At 45.0% G+C, this 9,326-nt stretch overlaps 4 non-coding genes across 4 annotated transcripts; all 4 read left to right on the plus strand.

Annotated features, from left to right (window-relative positions):
- Positions 1 to 619: 619 nt before the first annotated feature.
- On the plus strand, positions 620 to 701 carry trnas-gga (transfer RNA serine (anticodon GGA)). The gene has a single exon. It is a non-coding gene; the product is annotated as a tRNA-Ser (tRNA).
- A 1,663-nt stretch (positions 702 to 2,364) lies between these two features.
- LOC138226298 (U4 spliceosomal RNA) lies at positions 2,365 to 2,506 on the plus strand. The gene has a single exon (XR_011184483.1). It is a non-coding gene; the product is annotated as a U4 spliceosomal RNA (small nuclear RNA).
- Positions 2,507 to 4,494: 1,988 nt separating this feature from the next.
- LOC138226295 (U4 spliceosomal RNA) lies at positions 4,495 to 4,636 on the plus strand. The gene has a single exon (XR_011184480.1). It is a non-coding gene; the product is annotated as a U4 spliceosomal RNA (small nuclear RNA).
- A 1,621-nt stretch (positions 4,637 to 6,257) lies between these two features.
- Positions 6,258 to 6,331, plus strand: trnai-aau (transfer RNA isoleucine (anticodon AAU)). Its single transcript has one exon. It is a non-coding gene; the product is annotated as a tRNA-Ile (tRNA).
- The last annotated feature ends 2,995 nt before the right edge of the window (positions 6,332 to 9,326 follow it).

The raw sequence follows: 9,326 nt of genomic DNA on the forward strand, positions 1-9,326 counted from the left end.
AATATGCCCCCAACGTGAGATTTAATTTAGATTTCACAGATGCGCAAGGAAGAATGTTGGGGGTGCACACTTCAAGGTGCCTTACAGCTGTAGGGAGTGATTCGAGACGATTCGTGGCGTGCGCTCGTTCCCATATACCGTACGCCCCGGGCTGCAGTGCTAGGATGACATACAATACCGCTTGGGCACGTAACGGCCTTACATGCAAGTGTGGGACGTGAGGGTTTTCGTTTGTTCGTTTTGTTTTGCTCTGCTTTGCTTTGTTTTGCTTTCCATCGCGTTGGTAAGAGCGTAAATAAAAAGGCGATTCCTGCGTCTACCACTAATGTAAGAGCTATTTCAAGTGCGACGTGGTGCGGCTTTTCAAATGCTTGTGGGCATTTCTCTGTTGTTGATTCTTTTTTTGTGTGTAACAAAGTGGCATTTTCATGTCCGGACGGGGAGACTTTATCATTCCGACATGAAGCCACCCTTAAGTCCTCTGAGGCGTGTCTGTCTGCAAGGCTTGTATTTTGGAAATGTTTTTTTTAAACGGAGAATGACTTTGAAATAGGCTTCCGCCGGCGCCTCGCGATCCAGGTAAGATTGTAGCAAGAACGCAGCGGCGGTGGGGCTTGCTGTAGTCGTGGCCGAGTGATTAAAGCGATGGATTGGAAATCCATTGGGGTCTCCCCGCGCAAGTTCGAATCCTGCCGACTAGGTTGTCCGCCTCCAGTCCTTGTGTTCCGGCGCAAGGAAAGAAGCGTGCCTCTTTGCTGTTCCTGGTGGTTTTAAAACGCCAAATCGCTTGTACCCGCTGCCTTGGAAATAAATTCTTCAGCATCCGCGAATGCCTTTTTGCAGCTAAATGACGGTGTAAGTGTGTTTAGCCAGCGGGACTGGCTAGAGACGTAACTAAAGAGACTTGACGAAAATCAACTTAAGGAGATTGGAAAATATAAGAGCGTCTGAAAGTATAAGTACAGTACAGGTGGACGTAAAAGTAGTTAGATAAACAGTGTTTGTATTTTTATACAATTAGTTGCAATAGAGGAAACAATTTGGGTTTATTCGAATGTCTCAGACATGCTGAAACGCTGTAGGTTTAGAATCGAGACTGGGGAGAATAACGTCTTGTGAGAAGATCTGTTTACCTAACGATTAGATCCTGTAAATCCCTTGTACCCTCCCTAAGTCTGTCCCAGTCCAGTGGATAAAAATGTACTGTTAATGGAGTGTTGGTTTCTCTGTTATGGGATACTGGAGCACTACTGTCATGCTTGTTTCACTCCTCTGTTCAACAGTGTGCTATAGAGTAATGTATATGGGGAGACGGCAGGAGGCCACAGGAGTATTGGGGCAGCAAGTTTTACTTGCCGAGTACCAGATTTTAATGGGTGGTTTTATCCCAGATCTATTGGGTTGGAATATTATGCATTACAAAGAATGACTATCCAGAACAGGGTATCACGTGGCTTCAACTGACTGTGATCACTCAGTATGTTGATAGTATTCTGAGTGCTTCCCCTGACGAGGAAACCCACAAGTCTGAGTTGCTTCAGCTTTAGAGTGTCTAATAGAAGCAGTTATGATAAGGCCCTTTTGTGTCTAGCATTGTGAAATTTTAACAGGGCTTGGGTGCAATGTTTTTACAGGGTGAGCACAACTCTTAACAGATCTGCTTAAGGGGGGAGTGCAGTACAAGGACAAGATTGCCTTGGTTCCCGCAACAAAAGCCGCCTATAATAATTTGAAACAAGCTCTCTTACAGGTGCTGAGACTGGGGTTTCCTCAGATGGATCAACCATTCCTTTGTATGTAAGTGTGGACAAAGGGTTACTGTATATGTATATAATGTATGTATTTGTTGCATGTAGGCCACAATTCTGGATGGCTATGGAGAAATAGGATTCTCTCACAACGGCAGGGACTCCAGTTAAGAATACTAGGCTTGTCTCTGAACTGATTTGTAGTTTTACAGCTGCCGACAGAAGCAGCTTGAGTAAGGTGTAAATAACACAATAAATAAAGAATTCCAGTAACTCAAGGTAACAACCATGCAGATGCAGATGCCAGACGAGCTGCACTGGGAGAGCGGGAGTCTGAGACCCCTGTGAAACCTCTATTGGGGAAAGGGGAGAATTCAGGTTGAGGCCTTTAATAGATGTTTAATAGTGGTTAGAACAAATGTGTAAAGAATGTGGGGTTGTATGATGATGTGATGTGGGCTGGCACATACCCAAGTGTATGACAAAGATGATTCTAGTTTCTGAATACTAGAAGAAGAAGAAGACGACGACAAATATGAAGCGTTACCGCAACGACATGCCATGAGACGATCGATAACGATTTCCATAGGATCCCCACGGTTGCCTGGCAACCGTCAGCTTTGCGCAGTGGCAGTATCGTAGCCTGTGAGGTTTAGCCGAGGCGCAATTATTGCTAGTTGAAAACTTTTCCCAATACCCCGCTTCCGCCGGTTTGCAATACAATCGTCGAAAGCAATTTTTGACAGTCTCGTCAGTGCGTGACATAGTCTTGCAGGCATCGTGCTGTCTAACTGCAATACTATACCGCTGGAGGAAACAGCCCGGGTTCAATGAGCCTTGGAATGTGACTAGGAAAGTGAAGCCTTTTGAAAGAGGTAATGTCGACGCTTTTTTAACAGAGTACCAAAAAAGCGTCTTTTTTGAAGGCCTGGGCACTGAGCATTGTTGGTTCAGTGGTAGAACTCTCGCTTCTCACGCGGGAGGCTCTGGTTCGATTCCCAGCCAAAGCAGTGGCTTTTGCAGCGAGCGGCTCCATCACTTGCATCCCCTTGCAACTCGCAACTGAAAACCCACTGAAGCTAAGCAGGTGAGCCAGGTCAGTACCCGGATGAGGGTGAGCTACAGGGAAAAACAAAGTTTCCAGCTGGAAGCGGTGTTAATGGTGCCGGCGGGGGGGCGCTCACCCTGAGGTCTGTGCGGGTCCCAATGCCCCAGCATAGTGACGGAGACGCTGTGTTGTAAAAGGGCGCTGTCTCTTGGATGAGATGTAAAACTGAGGTCACAGCGCTCTGTGGTCATTAAAAATGACCACCAAAACCTTTGACAAAAGCTCTTGGTAATTGATGGTCTTCAATAATGCTTCTCCTTTAGGTACATTTTAAATCAGCTGAAAAATGCTGTGAAATGGGGGGTCACTTCACGCCAGTGTAGGATTTGGGTTACAAGAACTATAAAACTGCACGAGAAAGCCTGTACACTGAACTACACGGCTTTCAATTCAAAGGAGGGCAAAAGAAATTCCCTGAGTTCGATTTTTTGCAGCACAGAGAGGATTGCTGTCGTGAGGCTGGTTAGCTCAGTTGGTTAGAGCTAATAACACCAAGGTTGTGGGTTCGAGTCCCGTACGGGCCAGGTCCTTTTCTCCTCTCTTACAAAAGCTGTTAGGTTCCTTTCCGTGGTGAGATGGGTTGTCATGCAACGCTGCTACATAGTGCCGACAGACAATTAAATGACAAAAATGAAGAGAGTTAAAGCAGCTGGAAAGATTTTCTTACAACTTTTGAGCTGACACAGTTTTGGAAAATGTTTTCTTCACGCTGTACTGTACCACATAGGCAGCCAAGAGTCTCCAAAACAAAACAGAATTGACAGTCATATAATGTCCATTAACCCCGGTTTTAAACACAGCATCATGTCTGCCATCATAAGAATATGAGTCCAATATTTTAGAATATAGTCAGAATGTCTTCTAACCTTACCTGTGGTGTCTTTAATCCCTATTGCTCAATGCATGATGTACGTACTGCATACATGTGTCTTGAGAATGAGGAATGGGCCCCTGAGACATTTACCTGTTTCACAAATGATCGTATTTTACTAGAGATTCTGTTTGGGATTCAGATGTGCATTCGGACAGCAATTCCTTTCAAGAAATGATACGTTCTGGATGAGGTCAAAGGTGCTGGAACACTGTATCTAGGATGTGTTTGCAGAGACTGTGTGTCTCCTGCTTCAACGCAGTGATAAACAGATGTGCTCCTTTAATTTATTGGTACATGCCCAGGGCAGTAAGCAGTCTGAGGATTTATTTCCAGATGGCATAGAGCAGTGAAGCAGTGAAGTAGTGCAACACACTGGATCATTATATTATTAGAATCTATTCTACTTAAATTATTACATTATACTCAATTTGAGTTCATTTTAAAAAGTAAAAGGTAATGAAAGGAATGCATTTTCATAAGAAAGATAATACCGATATGCATGTGATAATCTTCCTTATATCATGTAGTGCGTCATTTGGACACTTTGTGGGCTTGAAATACAAAGCAAATCATGTTCTATGGTACAAGATAAATACAAAACTTAAGCTTTTATTTTAATTAGATTTGTTTATAAAGCATAAGCAATCATTTATTACATTAATATATGTGAAAATAACATTTTAGCATCATATTATTACATACAGTTATCAATCAAACATTGATAACGATTTCCATAGGATCCCCGCGGTTGCCTGGCAACCGTCAGCTTTGCGCAGTGGCAGTATCATAGTCTGTGAGGTTTAGCCGAGGCTCGATTATTGCTAGTTGAAAACTTTTCCCAATACCCCGCTTCCGCCGGTTTGCAATACAATCGGCGAAAGCAATTTTTGACAGTCTCGTCAGAGACTGAGCAAGGTGTGTAAAGACAGATATTGTCATGGTGACATCATGGTAGAAAGAAACGAGCTTGTTACGTCTCAACAGAAACGCTCTTTAGCTCTTTCAGCGTTATTCAGAGAACAGCGTCTGTCGAGATCACTTTTGAGTCAGCTTGAAACGCCGGGTGCTGTCAGTTTGATTTCATATTGCTCGTAGCGGCGCCCGGCTTTTGTCTGTCAAACGTTAGGTTGCGCTTCTTCATGCTGCATTGTCGGCATGAGTGGAGCTTTTTAAACGCCTGTACTTACTGCGCCCCATAAGAAATGGTTTGTCCCTGTTCAAAAGAGATTGTGCGATGTCCTGCAGCGTTCGCAAAGCAAACCTTTGACAGTTTGATAAGAGCGTAAATAAAAAGGCTATTCCTGCGTCTACCACTAATGTAAGAGCTATTTCATGTGCGGCGTGGTGCGGCTTTTCAAATGCTTGTGGGCATTTCTCTGTTGTTGATTCTTTTTTTGTGTGTAACAAAGTGGCATTTTCATGTCCGGGGAGACTATCATTCCGACATGAAGCCACCCTTACGTCCTCTGAGGCGTGTCTGTCTGCAAGGCTTGTATTTTGGAAATGTTTTTTTGAAACGGAGAACGACTTTGAAATAGGCTTCCGCCGGCGCCTCGCGATCCAGGTAAGATTGTAGCAAGAACGCAGCGGCGACAGGGCTTGCTGTAGTTGTGGCCGAGTGGTTAAGGTGATGGACTAGAAATCCATTGGGGTCTCCCCGCGCAGGTTCGAATCCTGCCGACTATGTTGTCCACCTCCTGTCGGTGTGTTCTGGCGCAAGCAAAGAAGCGCGCCTCTTTGCTGTTCCTGGTGGTTTTAAAACGCCAAATCGCTTGTACCCGCTGCCTTGGAAATAAATTCTTCAGCGTCTGCGAATGGCATTTTGCAGCTGGAAGCAGATGTCGACGCTTTTTGCACAGAGCACCAGAAAAGCGTCTTTTTTGAAGGCCCAGGCACTGAGCATTGGTGGTTCAGTGGTAGAATTCTCACCTGCCACGCGGGAGACTCGGGTGCGATTCCCGGCCAATGCAGTGGCGTTTGCAGTGAGCAGCTCCATAACTTGCATCCCATTGCAACTCGCAACTGAAAACCCACTGAAGCTAAGCAGGTGTGAGCCAGGTCAGTACCCAGATGAGGGTGAGCTACAGGGAAAAACAAAGCTTCCAGCTGGAAGCGGTGTTAATGGTGCTGGCGGGGGGGCGCTTACCTTGAGATCTGTGCGGGTCCCAATGCCCCAGCATAGTGACGGAGACGCTGTGTTGTTAAAGGGCGCTGTCTTTTGGATGAGATGTAAAACCGAGGTCACAGCGCTCTGTGGTCATTCAAAATGACCACCAAAACCTTTGACAAAAGCTCTTGGTAATTGATGGTCTTCAAAAATGCTTCTCCTATAGGTACATTTTAAATCAGCTGAAAAATTCTGTGAAATAGGGGGGGACTTCAGGCCAGTGTAGGATTTGGGTTACAAGAACCATGAAACTGCACGAGAAATCCCGTACACTGAATTACACGGCTTTCTATTCAAAGGAGGACAAAAGAAATTCCCTGAGTTCGATTTTTTGCAGCACAGAGAGGAGCACTGTCGTGAGGCTGGTTAGCTCAGTTGGTTAGAGCGTGGTGCTAATAACACCAAGGTCACGGGTTCGAGCCCCGTACGGGCCAGGTCCTTTTCTCCTCTCTTACCAAAGCTGTTAGGTTCTTTTCCGTGGTGAGAGGGGTTGTCATGCAACGCTGCCACATAGTGCCGACAGACAAGAGTGTTGCGGGAGAAGAGAAAAGTGTTTGAAGATTTAAGAGTGTCTTAGGTGGAGCCAAAATCAAGTGTCACAAATGCAAGTGGGAGGATTTCAAATGTTTAATATGGTAAAAATAAGCGGAAGTTATCTGCTGGTCCGGCACAGTCTGCCATGCTTTTGTCATATACTGTAAAGTGGTGTCGAACTGGGTGTCGAACTGGAGCCTCACCATTTGCATATGTGAGGCTCCAGTTATACACCGAATGTCACATTAAATGACAAAAATTAAGAGAGTTAAAGCAGATGGAGAGGTTTTCTTACAACTTTTGAGCCGACACAGTTTTGGAAAATGTTTCCTTCAGGCTGCACTGTACAACATAGGCAGCCAAGAGTCTCCAAAACAAAACAGAATTGACAGATAGGAGAAAATACCCACTCGTCCTGAAGTTCCCATAATCCAGCACTGAGCGTAAACAAAGTGTCTAAGTAGCGTGGGAATGCTAACCCTAACCCTAGCTGGAGTTTGAGCAATCCAGCACTGAGCGTAAAAAGATGAGTCAAAGTAACGTCTAATCGGGTTAGTTTCCTTAGAGCTGGTTCAGAGTTTGCTCAAGAGTTTACCTTTCACAGATGGGCAAAGAAGAAAGTTGGGGGTGCACGCTTCAAGGCGCCTTACAGCTGTAGGGAGTGATTCGAGACGATTCGTGGCGTGTGCTCGTTCCCATATACCGTACGCCCCGGGGTGCAGTGCTAGGATGACGTACAATACCGCTTGGGCACATAACGGCGTTATATGCAAGTGCGGGACGTGAGGGTTTTCGTTTGTTCGTTTTGTTTTGCTCTGCTTTGCTTTGTTTCGTGGTCAAGAGGCGTAAGGTAAGTCGTAATCCAGGGAGAACACTGGTGGCAAACAGTCCGAGGTGAGAGGCGAGGTCCAAAGTCAAAAAGGCAGAAGGGGAGTCCAATATCCAGAATAAACGAGGTAATGGAAAAAACGCCAGGTAGAGCTCTCAAGGAGTAGACTCAATACCAGCGGGAAGCAGGTAAAGATGGTAAAAATAGCACTGCGTACCGCACGGTGGAGTGTGTGCAGGTGGGTTAACTCGTGCGGCGGCGTTTGTTAATAATCACCCGCTGCTGGTGCTGTTTAGATTGCTTAAGAGTTGGTCTTAACTGCCTGGCGGTCATGACAAGCTCCTCTTTAAGCTGTGGTTTAGTTTTGCATTCATGTGTTTCTAGAGCAGTTATTTATGGGGGTGGGTGGGTCTTTCACAGAGGCTCAGGACAAATCCCCTGCATGAAAGTCTACTGTGTGCGTTCAAACAGTCACAGGTCAAGAGCCAGGCAGGAGGACAATGGACAGAAGCAGCAACGAACTAAAAATAAAAGAACGAATATGAAAAAGCCACCATCTTTTTCTTTTTGACATTTTCCGACTTTCATGCAAGCCAGGACAAAGTTGCTCGTAGCTACTTGTGGATTCAAATACTCTATCGAGTGCTTTGATGAGTTTTTGCAATTTGATTGTCGTCCTGTCAGCCTGTTTCTGTTTTTCTTTTCAATCTAGTGATGGAAAGTAAGAGGGAAATGATGGAGCAATCAATAACTGCTCCGGAAAAATGGCAGAAAGAAATGGCCCGTCACTAAGGACATTTGTGAAGCAGAGGAGTGACATCACCACAAAGGCGACACATTCTGCTGATGGTTTTGGTGAATAATGATTGAGGCGCGTTAAGAGAAAGGTAGCTGTGTCAGCATGCGTAGGCTGCAAAGGATAAAGCAAAGGTTTACTCCATGCTGAAAAGAGAAGAAAAGAAGCACAACGTTTTGGCTGTGGAGTCTTCTGTGCCATCTTCTTTAGCGATGGTGATGATGTTTACATTGGAAAAACTGAGACACGCATACTGGAGGGGCTTGAACCACCAACTTTTCAGCACCACAGAGTCTGACAGTCTTTTGTGCGCCCTACATTTGCAGGTTTATGGTCAAAGAAAACAATCACTTGCGCTTCTTGCAGCCGGCAATCTTTTTCCACTGACAACCAAGAAATGGATTTCATCTTTCACAAGCTGTATGGATTTCTTCAAAAACAAGTTATTCCAGAAAGGAAATGAATTCTTGCATTAAACTGAACCAAGCTGTACATGTTTGTCTGAAATGAGACATTCGGCACAACAAGACACGGAGAGAGGCACCGCTGGTATTCAGACCAGGGATCGCCTGCTTACTAGGCAGGCACTTTAAGCCACTAGGGAACAGCGCCAGCGGAGCACCGCGCTTTTACAGACACTTGGATTTGGGTTTTTTTCATTTATGTTTGTGGACCTTCACCATTTGAGGAAGTGAGTTAGATAAGAAAGTTACAGGTATGGTGAGCAATGACTAACAAAGGCACGTACTGCGTATTCCTTACAGAAGAGTAAGCAATTTGTTCTAAAAAACACCGGCTAAAGTCCAACATCGTTAGCAATCTTATTACTTAAATAGAATAAACATCAATAAACTGTAAGGTGCTGGTACATGCGAGTAGATTTGATCTTCTATTAAACAAAAATGCAATTACAGCTCTAAAAAGGTCAACCTAGACTTCTGTAACAGATCTGTTCAGGTCATCGCTGTTCCTCTGACCTTGTGAGTCTTTGGAATTTTAAAAGTGTATTTTGCTTGCCTTTCATGTGGTCTGTGTACAAGTCACTGTGGCGTATGCGGTCCTACACAGCCTTGCTATAGACGTGACGAGCCTCCGCTATGTTGCAATGGAGAACAGGTTCAGTACGGAGCTGCCGAGAAAATTCAGCTGGAAAGCTCGTTGCAGAAAAGCATCGTTATCTGCGTCCAGCTGCAAAGCGTCACTCGTGGGTGCTGAAGAATCGATTTCACAGGCTGCGGGTATAGGCGATTTAGAGTGTTAAAGGTCCCAG

This window comes from Lepisosteus oculatus, unplaced genomic scaffold, assembly GCF_040954835.1.
Source record: "Lepisosteus oculatus isolate fLepOcu1 unplaced genomic scaffold, fLepOcu1.hap2 HAP2_SCAFFOLD_131, whole genome shotgun sequence".
NCBI lineage: Eukaryota > Metazoa > Chordata > Actinopteri > Semionotiformes > Lepisosteidae > Lepisosteus > Lepisosteus oculatus.